This window comes from Mesoplodon densirostris, chromosome 2 (genome assembly GCF_025265405.1).
Source record: "Mesoplodon densirostris isolate mMesDen1 chromosome 2, mMesDen1 primary haplotype, whole genome shotgun sequence".
Taxonomy (NCBI): domain Eukaryota; kingdom Metazoa; phylum Chordata; class Mammalia; order Artiodactyla; family Ziphiidae; genus Mesoplodon; species Mesoplodon densirostris.
In genome coordinates, this window is record NC_082662.1 from 188,924,223 (window position 1) to 188,941,193 (window position 16,971).

General features: G+C 39.7%; 1 protein-coding gene across 5 annotated transcripts in view; it reads left to right on the top strand.

Annotated features, from left to right (window-relative positions):
* The window catches only part of NEK7 (NIMA related kinase 7), a 136,520-nt gene that overhangs the window by 11,806 nt on the left and 107,743 nt on the right, over positions 1-16,971 (top strand). For 4 of the 5 annotated variants that reach the window (XM_060091465.1, XM_060091469.1, XM_060091468.1 and 1 more), the window contains exon 1: positions 2,704-2,808. The exons of the other annotated variant lie outside the window; for it this stretch is intronic. The gene's annotated coding sequence lies outside the window, so the exon portion shown is untranslated. Of the gene's footprint in view, positions 1-2,703; positions 2,809-16,971 lie in introns of those variants that run through there. 5 annotated transcript variants of the gene reach the window in all.

A 16,971-nucleotide genomic window follows, 5' to 3' on the forward strand; every position in this document is an offset into this window, starting at 1 on the left:
GCCAAGCCAGATGGACCAGAAATACATTATATATTCATGAACTCAAGAAGAGGCACATAGGCAATTAACCTGGGAGGGTACCACCTTATCAAAGGTCTTGAACACTGTGCTCAGAAGATCGACCCTTTCCTCTCCTGTGATGTGATTATAAAGAGTTACTTGTACCTTTATGGTTTCAAGTTTTGTTTTTAATAGGGGTAAAAGCTACAGTGCTTTGATACTTCTTTATTTGGTTCTTAGTTAATGGCAGGTCAGAAACTAGCATCAAAATAGAATCAAGGTTATTATAAAGGGGACCTCAGATATATTTGTTAAAAAATGTATTAAGTTGAGTTTGGTTTATGAGATGTATGAAGAAATTTAATTTATATTTGAAAATCTAGACTTAAGTGATCCTATACTATACTTTATAATTATATATATAACCAATTATATATATAACCAAGAAAAAGTAAGATTACCAAGAAGAGGTGCTATTTCTTTCTTTCTTTTTTTTTTTTTAAATAGACTCCCCCTTTAGCGTCCTCTAACTTCCCCCCCCTTTTAAAATTTAGGATTAAGTTAAATTTATTTGTTTGTCTACCTATTGATTCATTTTTTAAAGAAACACCCACAACACCTTCTACCTGTTTCTAGGTAGGTTTTTCCCTTGTTTAAAATCCTTCAACTATTGTCTTGAGTAATTTCTAATCCCTTAGTCTCCTAACTGCGGTTTGGGCGTTGGTGCTTGCTCTGCTGCGTCCTTAGCTCCTGGCTTCCTGCCCTGCTTGTGGTGGCCCCGCTCTCCCTGCGTCAGTCGGGACGTCCCCGTCCTCTGCCTGGCCAGCTCGCACAGTTCCTTCAGACGCACCTCGGTGTTTTCTCTGCAGGGCTGGCCTGGCTGCCTGGGCATCCTGCCCGTCAGCTCTTGTCCTGGCAGTCCCTGCCACGGCGTCTGGTGGAATACTTGTTTCCTGATACTGTAAAGTCTGTTTCTTTGTCTCCCCTACGAATAACTTGATCGATTGGAATTGCCTCAGTGCTTTTTGTATTCCCAGCCACTGGTAGACACGTTGGCTGTGGTCAAAAAGTGGCTGAATGAGTTTTGGAGTAGATAAGAAAGCAAGCGGACGGGCGTCTGGGATGGGCCACAGTCACGGCAGAGGGTCTGGGTAGGTGATATTGTCCTTTATCTCCAGTTCCAGCACGTTTTTCTCCCTACCCCCGTCCCCCACCTTTGAGTAGCTGTGGCTGTTTATTGAAATGGGATGAAATAAAGACATTAGAGACTTCACTTTGTTGCAGATTCTCAGGATGTTTTGTTTGTGTCCTGGTGTTTGCTGCCTCATTGAAGGCAGGGGTTTAGGTGTCTTTGACTAAGCGGGAAGCGTTTATTCATCTCTCGGTTACGTTTTCTACTTCTTATGCAGTTGTGACTGCCTCTGTCCCCCTTCATAAGCAGAAGGAGTCTGATCACGGGGGTCAGGAGGACGAACCTTGTCTCGTATGGTTTTGGAGGCCTTCTCAGAGCTCTGTACAAAATACCCTTACCGCTGGTCTCCCCTTGTCACGGCAGCGCCAAGATGGCCTCCCACGCGGAGCACCGTCAAATCAGTGACTCTCAGGAGGGCGCAGGTCCCTCCTGTTGGCTTGGGAAGGGAACGTTGAAATACTCTAAGATACAAGGAAATACAGGTTTTGCCTTCGTTTTAGATAAAGTTATCATAGTGCCTAATGCTGAAGGGCAAAGGAGAAGAAGTATGAACGAGATCAGTGTAGAGTCCGGAGCCCTGCTGTTTACGCCGGGAGTACAGAACAGCTTCCTCCGACCTCATTCAGTGTGCGTTCGTCAGAACTACCCAAGTTAAGAGCACACATGGCTTCTTGGTGGGGCGGGGGTGGGGAGTGCCTCACTCACGTGGACCTTGGACGCCTGTGGGAGGCCCGCATGACCTGTCTAGTAGGTAGCTGGTGATTGCATGTGGCTTGAACACCACAGAGCAGTCCGGCTGGGGAGCAGCTCTGGGGTCATCAGTGTGGAAGGTGGAAGCAGGTGAGCATGTTGGGGAAGGTGTGTCAGGGCCTGTCCAGCCTTCCTCACGTAAAAGGGCAGTTTCACTAAAAGGTAAATAAATACTCAGTGAATCCTGGGAGAAATTAAAAGGTAACTTCTGTGTTGCTGCCTGACTTTAGCTGTAAGTATGACATGTAAGGTATTTCTTGTGAAGACCCAAATAAGGTTGTTTCCATCCTTAATAAATCTGTGCTTTTAAAGCCTCTTACTGTTTGCCATTTTTCTAAGATTTTATCAGTTCTTTAGTCAGAGGAATGGACTTTTGCAGAGTCAGAAGTTTTCTGAAAACAAAACTGAAGTAGATGTCAATTATATAATTCCATTTTGAGTGTAAATCTGTAATCACTTAATTAGATTTTCAGTTTTTTTCCATGAGTCCTTTATGTTTAAAGTCTCACGTACAGTCCTAGGTAGCTTCCTCAGCATACCGTGTTTATTATTCCCACTATTAATTTAAAATAGTCATCCTTGTTCTTTGGATAGTACCTTCATAAAATCATAGTTTCACATGATGAGTGTGCCAGAGAAAGTACATTTGTTTCTAGTGAATGTAGAAGTTTGGCATGATTTGTAGTGTGTGTTCAGAAGAGCAGGAGAGGACTGCACGGCGGTGCAGTGACGTGACTGGGCGGCGTTTGCTGAGAAAGTCAGCCCCGCAGCCGCGTTGGTCAACTTCACAGAATCCGTCCAAAGACTTGTGCGGTTCTGTGGTATGAAGAAGAATGTAACAGCGATTGAATTTAGTTCCTCAGAAGGTAAATTTTAAAACATAAAGTAGAGCCATGATTTACTTAAGTTTGTTGAGAAATCTTTTTATTAAAAGCTAGGACAGTTTTGTGTGACTATGAGTCAGTGGCTTTTCCTGCTTGCTTTTTTCTCCCTTCTTTCTTAATTTCCTGTTAATTTTCATTGCATTGGAAGTCTGTGCCCAGTAAAAAAGGAGGTCATGCAGCCAAGAGGCCTAATTCTTCTTCTTCTTTGTGTTTTTGAGGGGCGAGGGTGGGCAGGAGCGGGCAGGGCAGGAGTTTTCATAGGAGTAGAGAAACACATTCAGTTTGTTTTGCTAGACACCGATTGTGTCCTACTAACCTAATTGTCCCTTAGATAGACTCTGTTGTTACGACTCACTCAGGTCCTGAGAATGTCGTGGGGCCCTGGGTGTGGGTCAGTGGAGAAGTTCCCTGGCAGGGACGTGGGGAGACCCGGGTGGGAGTCCTGCCTTTACCACTGGGCTGGAGGGCTCCTTTCCTTGCCTGGGGTTTAGGAGCATCAAAGGAAGGAAGTGATGGGACAGCTTTTAAAACCACTTCATAGTTTACTGTAAACTAGCCTGGAAGGAAACGAGGGTTTTGGAAGTTCAGGAATAATCAGAATATAGAGCAGTGTCTGTGGTAGAGCACATGTGTTAAACAAATAAAGAAATAGCAGTTTATAAGCTTTTTTCAAAGATAAAATATAAAATCTGTGTTAATTCAGAAAAAATCTATTAAATTTTTCCTTTATTTAAATAAGTGTATTTTATTTTTTTGTGATGATTTTTCGGTTAGTGAGTGCTTGTTACAGACAAAAGGCTGTTAAAACAAATGACCTTACAATACATAATTCATACTCATTAAAGTGTTCCCAAGTACTGGCTTGTATTCCATGGGGTCTTATAAGCTTTGTTATGATAGAATTCACTACTATGAATTATTTAGTACAAGGAATGCTTTTTATAATCAGGTTTGGAAGATGGGTCCAAGCTATTTATCTTAGCTCTTTACGTATGTCAGTCTTTTGCCATGGATGGTTATAGTTTGGCTACCATGCTTTTTTTCTGGTGTTACAGCTGAATGGTTGGCCTAGTGATCATGTGCTTTTGCCAGGCTTCCGTTGTTGCTGTGTGGGTAACCGAATGACGTGGCAGAATGATAAGGGACATTTATTGTGTTTGTAACAGCATCCTGTGCCCACAGTTAACCAAAACAAATGGAAAGTGTCAAAAGCTTTTTTGGACAAATTTCTTTGAAAGGGGAGAGTAAGGATCACTTGTTTTTTTTTATCCTCATAGGGAAATTCTTCTGTAACGATAAACAGAAGAAATAATACCATCTTTTATCTGTATTGAACTTTAACCCTTTTGAGAAGTAGTAATACTTCATTCTTCCAGGCACTTGTTTCCGGTAGAAAACTCCCCGCATTTGTCACTCAGGGAGAAGGATTTGGGGCCTTGCTGTGTCACCGCAGACTGTGTGCTCATTGTGAGCTTTCCTTCAGAGCAGAGCAATAACTTGTCCTTGATCATTCAAAAGTGTCAGTAGATGCTCATGTGAATTTGAACTAGTTAGGTCCTGATTGTTAGACCTGTGTTCTTTATAAATTCTTGTTTTCTAAATTTGATTATTTAACAAGTGTTTATTGGACTTTCACATGTAATGGAGGTAAAAAAAAAAAAAAAAAGGAAGAGACAGATTCTGCCCTTAAATAGTAATTGCTTGTGTTGTTATTGCACCTAGTGAAGTATTGGACCTCAAATGCACAGATAATGGAGTCACTAAAATGCCCTGGGACAAATTACTTAAAGGGGTATTTTATAAAGGTTCACCTGAGTATGAAGCAAGGTTGGCTAGGCAGGCAGGCTAGCTGGGAAGGGTGTTTCAGCTAGGATGGCACACTGTGTCAGAGGCACACAGGCGTGAAAGAGCCTGGCATTTGGAAGAAGTGTCAATGGTTCATTAAGGCCAGAGTATAGGATTTATATGCAAGCGAATAACGCTAAGAAAATTTCATTCCTTAAAGGGTTTTAGGCAGGAGTGTGACATATTGAGGTTTTCGTTTGAGATTGATCATTATGGTGGGTGTGGAGGGTAGGAATTACATTACCAAAGTCAGGAAGAACAATTAATTGGTTATAATAGCCGCAAGGATCATGAGAGCCCGGGAGAAGCAGAGAGAGGTTTGGGAGGTAGAATTAATGGGCGTTGGGGACTCCTGCAGGTGAGGGAGTCAAAGGGTCTGTGATGGCCTAGAAACTATATGACTGAGTGGCAGTGCCATTCCCTGAGGAGGGAATACAGAGTAGAATGGATTTGAAGGGGTCAAGATTTTCAACGTTTCTGGTTTGGCTAATCAGGCAGAGAGATCCAGCCAGTAGGGTTGGAAATGAGCTTCTGGAGCTGTTGGTTCATAAATCATCAGGATGTAAGAGGCAGGCTATGTGCCAGATGAAAATGCATGATTATTGACTTAAATAATCAAGGGACTTGCCGTTAAAGGAAACCTGAGCGAGCAAGCAGAATTGCTCATTGATCATCGAGCAAAAGATGTATTTTGTGTGGCAATGAAAGAAGCAGATAAAATAATTTTCTAATCACGCCCTTTATGGTGGTGATTCAGATTGCTAGCTTGATTTATTCCAAGCAGGTAGTAGATTAAGTAGAAGTAAATACATTAACCAATAATTGATAAAACTAAGTCACTGGAACTTGGATCTTCGTCCAAGAAATTGGAAGGGATTAACGTGCTCTCTTTAGTATCACAAAATACTGGAAGTAACGGACCAGTTACTGCAGAGAACAAAGCATGGTGTTGTGGCTAAAACAGTGTATACATAGCCACATTATTGTTCACGTGTGATTAAAAGGGAGTGATGGTTTCAGATTTTCAAGGGGTAGAGAAAGTGTGTTGCATGTGTGACCTTTAGAAAAAATACTTAAAGATGTACTGTAGGAGAAAAGTCAAAACTAAGAGTTTGGGAAGGGGCCATCTTTGTACGAAAGCATCGGGAATGAGCACTGGAGCAAACTAGATGTAAAAGCAGGACCAAACAGGTGTTATTCAAGATTGGAAATAGTATAAAATGCCAGGAATAACTTAGGTAGGCTATGGCTATAAAGCGTATAATCTGAGGATTTGGAGATGGAGCATTAGGGGAAAAGTAATGGCATGATCAGTCCTTGGCTAACTTGGATCGGATTGTGTATCATAAGATGGATTTTACTTTTCCCTTGATAATCAGCCAAAAACTGGTTAATGGAGGACTTAAAAAAACTTGGAAGTCACCATTAGTAGAATTTAAAATAGGAGGGGATATACGTGTTCTAAGTAGCTGGACAGGATTACAGCAAGCAAACATGGTTCATACGGCAAGAGATGAAAAAACAAACAGGAAGGAAACAAAAAACAAGACTATAAAAGACAAACACCAGTGAAACAATTTACATTAAATGTGTTTAACGTGTTAAATGTGTTAAATGTATTAAATTTCTGTTTTAAAAGATGGACTCAACCTAAAAAATAATCCTCAACTGTGTCCTGCTTTCAAAAGATACTTAGAACAAAGAAACATAGAAAGGTTAAAAATAAAAAGGTAAGCCAAGATTTATAAGGAAAACACAACAGAAAACACAGAAGGTTAAGAATAAGAATTCCAAAGTAGAATTGAATGAAAAAAAGAAAAGCACTGAAGACAATAAAGGACAGTTTAAAAAAATTGACTCACTGTAATCATTAGCAGACCAGTTAACTATGAAGAATTGAAGTTATATGAGCTGCCTTCACAACAGACTTCTAAGCCCAGTTTTTATATTTTCAATTCATAAAATTAAATGAGTGGGAATCTTCTGATTCATGCTCGAGTTAGTATATTCTTAATACCCAAAATTGGACCAAACATTTAAATAAAATATCAACCAAGCTATGTTTAACAGATTACCAGAGTTCTCCAAGAGATTAATGGAAGTTCTGTGGAAGAATTTTGTGGCTAGACAGTTTTGGAAAAATCTGTATAGGGTACCATTTTGGAGAGTCACAGTGCACTTTTTAGCATATTAGGGTCCCCGAGAAGTCTAGCCCAGTATTTGTTTAGCCCAGTATTTTGCAGATACCTTTGATGATGGATCCCTCTCTCTCTGTTTTGGTTGTGGAATACCAATAACAACTTAAGGGAATCTGGTGTTTTAAAGAACAGAGTTTGGAAAACACTTCTGAATATTGGTGTACACTCTGTTATAAAATTAAACTAACAGAACAGTTGAAGAGTCAGTCATTCATTAATCAAGGAGGGTTTATCTGAGCATATAAAGGTGGTTTAATAGAAAAGGTCTAGTTATATGATTCATCACCTTGTTTGGTTCAGTAAGAAAATTTGTATGATAAGCTTACTAGAGCAGAAAAGCATTTGATATCATTTGATACCTAGCCCCTCCTTATTTTACATTAAAAAAACTTAGAAAATTGGGAATATCGTTTGATATGGAATATGGTCAATATCATAATTTGTTGCAATTTCATAGTTCGTCCTTATTCTTATCTGCTATATTTTAAGCTCTTTGAGAGAAGGAAATAAGTTAATTTTTACAATTTTTTTGTCACCCAATCTAATATAGGACCTTGCGTTTTATGCATTCTGTTGCGATTTGTTTAATGAAAACATTATTTGGAAGTGTATCTTTATGTAGTTTTTAGATCAAAATGGATTTTAGTAAAAAATGATCTTTTTCTTTATGTCAAATATTTTTTAAGTGTGAAATACATGATTTTTCAAAACGGAAATAGATACTCTTCAGGATGGGCCTCTTTATGTTTGCTTTATTCATTTGCCTAGCAAGCCTTGAATACTTAAGGCGAATTTAAATTTGTCTAACAGTTAAGTGATGGGGAATTTTATAAAGGTTCTTGAACAGTAAAGAGGTATTATAAATACTGTTTTTAAAAAGGATTATCCTGGCCAGAAGGATTATCCTTGGTAAAGCAGGATGCATAAGGAAGACTCCTATAATGGCAGAAGTGTTCATTTAGGAAAAGCAAGGGATTTGGGGACCCGAGGCTGGCTCAGAACTTTACAGGATGTGGTTGGGTTTTGAGCTAAACACAATTTTTCTGTGGTCTTGAGGATTACATTCCAGCCCATGAAACCCCAGCTGTGAACTGTGGCTTTACAGAGCTTGAGAAAATTTTGTTTGTATGCAGATTTCTGCAGTCGTTCAATTTCCAGGAAGAAGCCACAGTTACTCAGGGCTGTGTGTGTGTGTGAGTGTGAGTGTGTGTGAAGAGACACACCATAGGCTGGACTTAATACTGATTTATAGGAGTCAGGAAATCTGAATTCTATTATTTTCTCCTTGTATAATCTTGGATAAGTCATATAATTTACCTCTTTGGAGTTTTCTCGCCTGTAACCTGGAAATTATTCCCCCCCTCACTCCACTGTGATGTTTTGAGAAGGTGCCTGTGGGAACTTTTTAAAAATTACAGGGCTTCCCCGGTGGCACAGTGGTTAAGAATCCTCCTGCCAGTGCAGGGGACACGGGTTCGAGCCCTGGTTGGGGAAGATCCCACATGCAGTGGAGCAACTAAGCCCGTGAGCCACAACTACTGAGCCTGCTCTCTAGAGCCCACGAGCCACAACTACTGAGCCCACGTGCCACAACTACTGAAGCCTGTGCGCCTAGAGCCCGTGCTATGCAACAGGAGAAGCCACCGCAACGAGAAGCCACCTCACTGCAACTAGAGAAAGCCTGAGTGTAGCAACGAAGACGCAAGGCAGCCAAAAAAAATAATAAAATAAAAAATAAATAAATAATTAAAAAATTACAAAACTGTAAGTGTAAGATGTCAGTAAAGCATATTGATACTCATTTTGCTGGAAGAGGACATATAAACAGAATTTGGAAACCCTAAAAATCATGGCAACAAGGAAACATGAAGATCTTCTTTCCTTTTTCTTTTGGATTTTCAGGTGAAAATTAAGCATGCAGTTAAAACTAGTATTTAAAAGCCTTTCTATTACAGAGAGAAAATTAATAATACAGTTGTGTCATAATTTAGAATCAGTATTTACATTGCTAACGTTTTGTTACTTATTCTAATTTCTTCAGTGTATACACTGAAATCTGTTGTTTTAACTGTATAGCTAGATGAAAATATGGCAGAAGAGGTTTACATGAGCTTTCTTTTCCTTTTAATGGTTTGCTTGAGGAATGGGCAGGCTTTTCTTCACTGGACAGATGGTAAAGGGAGGACATTGAGTGGATTTCCTAAGCTTGCATTTGCTGGACGGTGACAGTCAGGGCTAGAATTCATAATTTTTGTTGTTACTCACCGTATTTTCTCCCTTTGGGTACAGCATTTTTTTGCTGATAATTATGACTTTGTAATAATATTTGATAATCATAATAATCTTTTAGGAAGATAGTCCAATGGGGTGTGCCTTTTGCTTATTGATTTACAGATTCACAGTAAGAAGCCACAGGGAGTATTTTCTATAAGAGGACATACGATTTTTTCTTTGAAACAACAAATTCTCAGGCTTATTAAATAAATTACATTCATATAGTCATTTACAAATGTGTGAATTAGTAATGGGCTTATAGCTCACACATTTTTCAATGTTGATTCATAATAGGACAAACTGTATAAAGTGCTTCATGAAATGATGCTCTAATATGCATTCATAAAATGATTGATTTTTTTAATGTAAGAGAAATATCTATATGGGAAAGGTTAAAAGGGGATAAGTTATGAAATTGAGAATGTCATCTATTTTATATGGTTTTTCCCATTGACTTTAAACACATGATAGTTCCCTTGTACCTTGAGGTAAATAATTATAAATTGGAATCTTAGAGCATCACATCATCTTTAAATAATTCAGAAACAGTAACAAACCCAGTAGCATTAACTTAGTTTTTTTTGTGAGGTCACCTGTGTACTTGAAATGTCATTCTAAGCAAACAAAAACTTTCGCTTCTTGGTATTTTAGATTTCAGATTAATTGGCCACTGACTGTTTCTCAGTAGTGTTTTATTCCGTGAAGACTTTCATGAAGGGATCTTAGGAATGGCTCAGACATCCTAGGGAGGCTCTGCTCGGGGGCGGGGACTGACCTGCAGCAGCCCAGGGTCCCTGGCTCAGAGGGAACTGCTCCAATTTATGCAACGTGACTTATTTACTTCAGAGGAAATTAGAATTTGGCGGATGTTTGAGACTGGAAGGGACTTTGGAAGTCATGTCCTCCAGTTGTATTTGATATTTTAGGTAACTGAGGCTGAGAGCGTTAAGTGAGACATTACAGAGACCGTGCTTGGTGCAGGTGGGTTAAGTTGTGTTCTCCGTTTCATATTCAAATGCTTTTCTTCCACTGTTATTATTTATGTTTATGAGAATCTCCTTGATAACACCACTGAAGAAGTAAACAGAAACAATGAAGTTCTAAACTTGTAGGGTTGTAGGACTCTTACATTTCATTCAGTGCTATAACAGAAGAAATGATTATTTGAGAAATTTCACCTAGATGGTGGACTAATCCACAAGTTGTACGTAAAATATATTTTGTTAACATTTAACAAAATGTTGTAAAGCAAATCAGTTTCTTAAAAATGACACGTGAAAGGGACAGCGCTTTAATTGAAGTAAAGACCTCATTAAACTTTGACAATTAATGAAATAACTACGTTTGTTAGGACACTGGGTTTTATGTTAATATATCTTTGACATACTAAACAAAATATAGGTAGATGTTCTTCAGGTTTACCTCTGTTTGATGGAAGTAAAGAGTGCAATAATCAAAAGGTAGGCAACAGGGAGAAGTCTGTATCAGGACATCCGATTAGTCAACTTCTGTGTAGTTGACTGTAATGGACATTTTTGATGGCAAAACTGTAAATCCCAGGAGATATAGAGATGTGCATAATTTGATTGCCAACTTTCAGTTAGGAAGGTGCTCTTGGACATACATTAATAATGGTTTTGCCATTCTTGAGTTTTCTCTTTTGTTTAAATATTAAATAATAAGTAGGTCTATTTGGCCTCTGTTTCCAAGTGGACAGGCTTGTTTTAATCTCTTAGGCTTTGACCTGGAGAGGCAACAGTTGTGAATAAGTGTGTGTGTGTGTCTGTAAGAGAGAGAGATGGACTTGTGTTTGACTGCTTTCTCATTACAGCCTAAGATTCTGCTCATGGATTATGACTTGGTTTTCTGGTTGGTATTCTTGCTGCCAGGCCTGCAGTTTTGATTTCTGTTTGTATTACAAGTAGTTAAATAATATGAAAAAAACATGCAGGGATTTTAGGGTTGTTTTTTGGAAATACTGCTTCTGTTTTCAAATTTGAGAAACTGTTACTTTTAAAACCTCTGTTCTTTGTTCCATGCTACCTACTTAGGGACTTAAACACACATTATTGTTTTGGTAAAATAGAATCCAGCTGATAAGCAGCGGCTATTCACGGTACCTTGTGAAGGCGTATTGTGGAAGAAGAACTGTGCTGGATGTGATGGGAGATTCAGAGGAATCTGCTACAGCCTTTGTCACCAAGGATTTTATAACCCTGACCGATGGTGTCATTGACAATGTGAGGAAGGCCCTTAGTGCCTGTAGAGCACACCACAGTGTCAGGCTACTGCAGGGACATCAGCGGACAGGGGGTCTCCTGGGGTTTGGGTGGACTCCCCCGAGGCCCCAGGGAAGCAGAGGGGTGTGTGCTGGGCTGACTGGAAGCTGTTGCGGTAGGCGAAATTAGGGTTTCTAAAGGCCAAAAATGGGCCAGTTTGGCAAAAAGAGTGGGACAGGAGGCTCTGATTCATTCTCTCTTTGGCTGCCAAAGTGGTATTTGTAAAATGGAAAACCAGCTCTAACTCTTGTCTGAGAACCAGCCAGTCTTCCGGGGCTGCGTTGAGTAGCCTGAAACTTGAGCCTTCCCTTGACTTTCCATCGGCTGCATCTCTGGCAGTTGCCTCGAGACCTCTTCACTGGGATGTGAGCTCTTCAATGGAAGGCTCCCTTTGTTGTTCATCTTCTTATTCTTAGTACACCTGCCTGCTTCAGGGAAGGAAGTCAGTACATTTCTGTTGAATAAATAGGGGCCTGCAGTTCCAGGCTAAGGAATTTGGACTTTATTCTAAAAATGGTGGAGAACAATTAGAAATTTTTAAGCAGAACGATGATCTAGTGAAGGTATTCTAGGATGATGAATGCAACTGATTATTATGATGCTAGCTAGACTTCTTAACATTATACTCTGAAATGCTTCTGACTTATGGTAAATACATATTTGTAGTCCTAGAGACTTGTGGTAATGGATGGAACAAATCCCTGCTGCTTTTCTTATTTTACTCTAAATTAGCATTTAGAGTCAGTTTTAACCACTTTTTTTTAAGTTCGCCAAAACAAAGCAGGATTAGGTAGGCTTTATTTTTTCATTCATTTGGCAAATACTTGAATGTCTGCTTTGTGCCCATTGTGTTCTAAGCATTGGGGGACACATAGCGTGTGACTCCAGTAAGCACTTTTAATGGTTTAATTACACTAAGCACCCTGGAGTGGTTCAAAAATCATGTGAAGAGAACATAAATAGAAACATTTTCCTTTTCTCTGTTTCATATTTTTCTAAAGCACATCACAAGCAGAAATCTGGGAGTGTAGGAACCTCCTCTGGACTTCCTTGGACATTGTGTGTATTGGTGGCACCTGGACCATTTAACAGTTTGATGCTTAATTAACAATAACTTACAAGTGATTTAAGAATGAGATATGCACATGCCAGATTTTAGTTCTTAGGAAATGTATCAATGTTACTGGTGCTTAGTACTCATTGATTACTCACAGTATACTAGGTGCTCTAACAGAAAGCAAGCTTTTGACTTTATTCACGGCGCAGTTTTCACAAATGGTAAACACAATATAAATAAATGTGCATAGTATTTCACTTACTTAGGCACTGGAGTTCTTTATAATAATCTATGACTTTAAGTGCCCCTTTTGAAGGAGTGGATGAATAAGCACTGTAGAGTTCTGAACTTCATTTCTTCAGTTGATAGGCTTGACTTACTTCCCGTCAACCTATTTGACTGAGAGACAGTTTTTACATGGCTTTATTGGAAAATCCATATATATAATAATTTCAATTTTAAATAGTCAAACTGCTTATATATTCATAAAACTGTTTTATTATTTTTCTAGATCATTCAAAAATTTAGAAGATTTGGGACTAATGGTTGACTTAAGGATTCTTAAATGAAATTTGGGTTTGTGTTGACAGCAGTTTTACCAATTTTAGAACACATACACACACAACAGAATACATGTCAGCAGTAATAACAAGATTATTCTTATCTCCACTAATGTAATGACAAAATATTCTAAGCCAAAATAGAACGTTACTGGTGGTTTTGGGAAAGGCCAGTGACAATACGCTTTTGAAAGTACTAGAAAAATCCATATTAAAAACAATGTCTTGGGCTTCCCTGGTGGCGCAGTGGTTGAGAGTCCACCTGCCGATGTGGGGGTCACAGGTTTGTGCCCCGGTCCGGGAAGATCCCACATGCCACGGAGCGGCTGGGCCTGTGAGCCACGGCCGCTGAGCCTGCACGTCCGGAGCCTGTGCTCCACAACGGAAGAGGCCACAGCAGTGAGAGGCCCGCGTACCGCAAAAAAAAACCCCCAAAACCCCCCAAAACCACAATGTCTGCACTGTTCTATTTTCAACATACAAACAAGCACGCCTGTGAAGACCGGGGTGTGTTAATGGGGGTGCCCACTTCTCCTCTCTGAGGCGTTTCTTTTACTTAGCAGGCAGAGAGAAGCTTTTTGCTTAGTGATTCTTTATTTTAACTTAGTTCTGTCATGAATGGGAACTGTGTCCATCAGTTGAGATAAGCCAGGTTTTCTGGCAGATATTTTGTTTTAAACAAGTGTTATCAGTGATTGCCTCATTTTATGTATGGTTCAGCTTTGTGAAACTACTTAAGATGTAAACTTTTCACTTCATACTCCTCTGGGAGGGAGGAAATGAATTCTCCCAATTCAGAATATTCCTTGGTAAAGCTTTCTTGATGGATCTATTAAAGTCTTGTTCTGACTTATAGAACTAAGAATCTCATTTCTTTCTTTTTTTATTAATTAATTAATTTATCTTGGCTGCATTGGGTCTTCGTTGCTGCGCGGGCTTTCTCTAGTTGTGGCGAGTGGGGGCTTCTCATTGTGGTGGCTTCTCTTGTTGCAGAGCACGGGCTCTAGGCATGCGGGCTCAGTAGTTGAGGCGCACGGGCTTAGATGCTCCGTGGCATGTGGGATCTTCCCAGACCAGGGCTAGAACCCATGTCTCCTGCATTGGCAGGCGGAAGAATCTCATTTCTTGAATTATGTGATCTGATATAAAAACAGTAGAAGTGTAAGAAATGTGGTGTCTTGACATATTGTAGGTTGCAAGCACCTCTGACCATCCGTGAAGTGGAGCCTTTCTGTATGTAATGAGTATGAGGGACAGACAGAACCCAGACAGAACACCTCCCATGTGCAGGGGCACTGCCTGGAACTCCTCCTCTGTCCCCTCCCCCTTCTTTCACTCCCTCATTAAATGAACTCCCGCTTATCCTTGAGGCCTCAGTGGGAAGAGTTCCTTGACAGCCCCCTCCCCCGTTTCCCCCAAACTCTGGTATATGCTCCTTTATCACCTTGCCTTTTTCACCTGTCAAACGAGCCATCCTGGTGAGCCTTTCTAACTAGATTGCAGGCTCCCTGAGGGCAGCGTCCCTGTCTGTTCTGTGCAGGATATACGCCCAGTGCCTAGTGTAGCACCTGCATATAATAGGCCCTTAATAAGCAGTGTTAATATGGTGACGAGGGAGATATAAAAGTACTCAGGAATACTTCATCAGTGTCAGTGAGGATCGGTGTCAGCAGAACTGGGTGAAACACATCTAGTCAATCTGAAAATAATAGAAGAAAAAGTCGGTGTGATATGTGAACTGCCAAAAATTGAAAAAGTCATATTATGTTAGCTTAGATTTATAATCATTACTGACTTGCACCTTGTGGATTTAAACGAACCTGAAAATAAATTGACCAGGGCCTTCCTCCCAATCAGCTGCACTTGTTTTTTTTATTTCTACCCTAACTACGCAGCTGTCTATGCATCCCATGTGCTCAGTTGACCGCTAAATTGTCTTCCTAACAACTAATCTTGGGTTTGTAGCACATGTGATTATGCCTTGACTTACTGATCAGGTTCTCCTCAAAAGTTCAACACTGTGTCTGATTTCCATGTTTCCTTTCTTGGAACAGGTGGCTCTAGGGTCTCGTGGATTTGGAAACTGTTTTTGTTATTGTTTACTGCTTTGTGTAGTGACCTTTTGATAGCTGCTGAGTTGTGGGAATAGGTTTGATAGTATAAATATAACAGGAGCATATCTCAAACAGATTTTTTTCTTTGTTTTTAAAATGTTCTTTTCTTTAATTATGTCCAAACGGATTTAAACGTTAAAAACAATTCTGAATTTTTCCCACATTAATGAGAGTGTTGAACTGAGTACAGAACATAACGTGTGAGCAATACACACTGAAGTGTAAATTAATTTATGTGTATGGTTTTTCTTGTAATCTTAAAAATTGAGACCAATACATTTGTGGTAACTGTGAAGTGACACGGAACCAGCCTTAGAAAGCTGTAAATTGTGGAATTTGCTAAGGAAACAGATATCTTCTTCAGGTAGTCTGAATTGTGGTTGTTTTTCTGCACATTGTATGATACATGCTTAAGGTTTAACTACAGATTGGTGAGGGAATAACAAGGGATGAAAGGGTCCAGAGGGGGGAGAAAGGTAGTCTTGTTACTTGTTTCAATAGAAACAATATTGGCATAAAAAATTATGTATAAATATATAAAGCTGGGTTTTGTGAAAAGAAAGGACTCGTTCAGTTTGATTGGTGATTGGTTGCTGGTCGTCTTCCAGATAACTTGTCATTTCTGTTTCAATTTCCTGAGGCCATACCGTTGGGTGCATACTGAAATATTGAATGTGAAAATGAAAATCTATAAATCATTTTCTTTGTTAAAACATGTACGCAGAATCTTGGCCCTAGAAGATGACCTTATCCCAGAGGAGTTCTGCATTGCGGGGTGGAGAGAATTTATGCTGTGATTCTTTAACGAGCTAGAAGATTTATGTCACTGGATCACCTTTCTAATGGTCATTTTATTTAAACTTATGGTCAGTATGTTTAGAACAGTAAACTGATTAATGGAAATTATTTTTATATGTGAAAGGATGTATTTGAAATTATTTCCATAGCTATTGAAATATTATCTTTCTTCTTAATTTTCTGTTTAGTAATGAACTCAGATGTCAAGGCATATTGGGTGTGTGTTTGGTGAAATAGGACATTAAATCCATCGAAGTTAATATTCTGATTTGTTGAACTCCCTCTTACCTTTACAGTTTCCTTTAAAGGTGTGAAATGCCAAGATACTGTGTGAAGAACAGGTGGTGGTTGTTTTATCCTGTTTCTAGTATTGTTATTTGCTGGCTGTCATGCAGGCCCGAAAGGAGTCAGTGCTAAGACTAGAGTAAATGACAAAGCGAGCAAGAAGCTTGGCCTGCCCCAACTCTGAGGGAGCTGAAAGTGGACAGTGAGACGTGATTAGAGCCCAGCAGTTCATGAGAGCACAGCCACCAGCGGGAGCACCAGCATAGCCGCGTTGGTGCTTCTGCCCACGGGTCTCAGGGAGGAGGAGAGGGGCCTGGGTGGTTGCTGTGCTTGCATTGCATTCCGGGTCATAGCTCCGGAGCCCAGGGCCGTCATTTGAAATAGACATTTGAAAATTTTGCTGTTTTTGGTTAATTATGATGTAATTAATCCCTGATTGTATGAACCAATATCTTATACTTTGATTAGTTATATTTAAAGCACAATTGAGAGAAGTAGATACTTGCATCTTTCAAGTTAAAAGGACTAAGGATTCCTCCTAACTGAGTGGAGTGAGCAGTCGTAGGCCACTGCTGAGTAGGGTATCATAGCTGTCAGGCTGATGTTAGGTTGCACTTTGCATTGTTAATACTGCTTCTGGTTTTTATAACCTCTGGTTGAAAATTCTTTCCAGGGAACAATTTTTATATAGAATTTCAGTCTGGGAGCAAACATCTCATGACTCACAGACCTCTT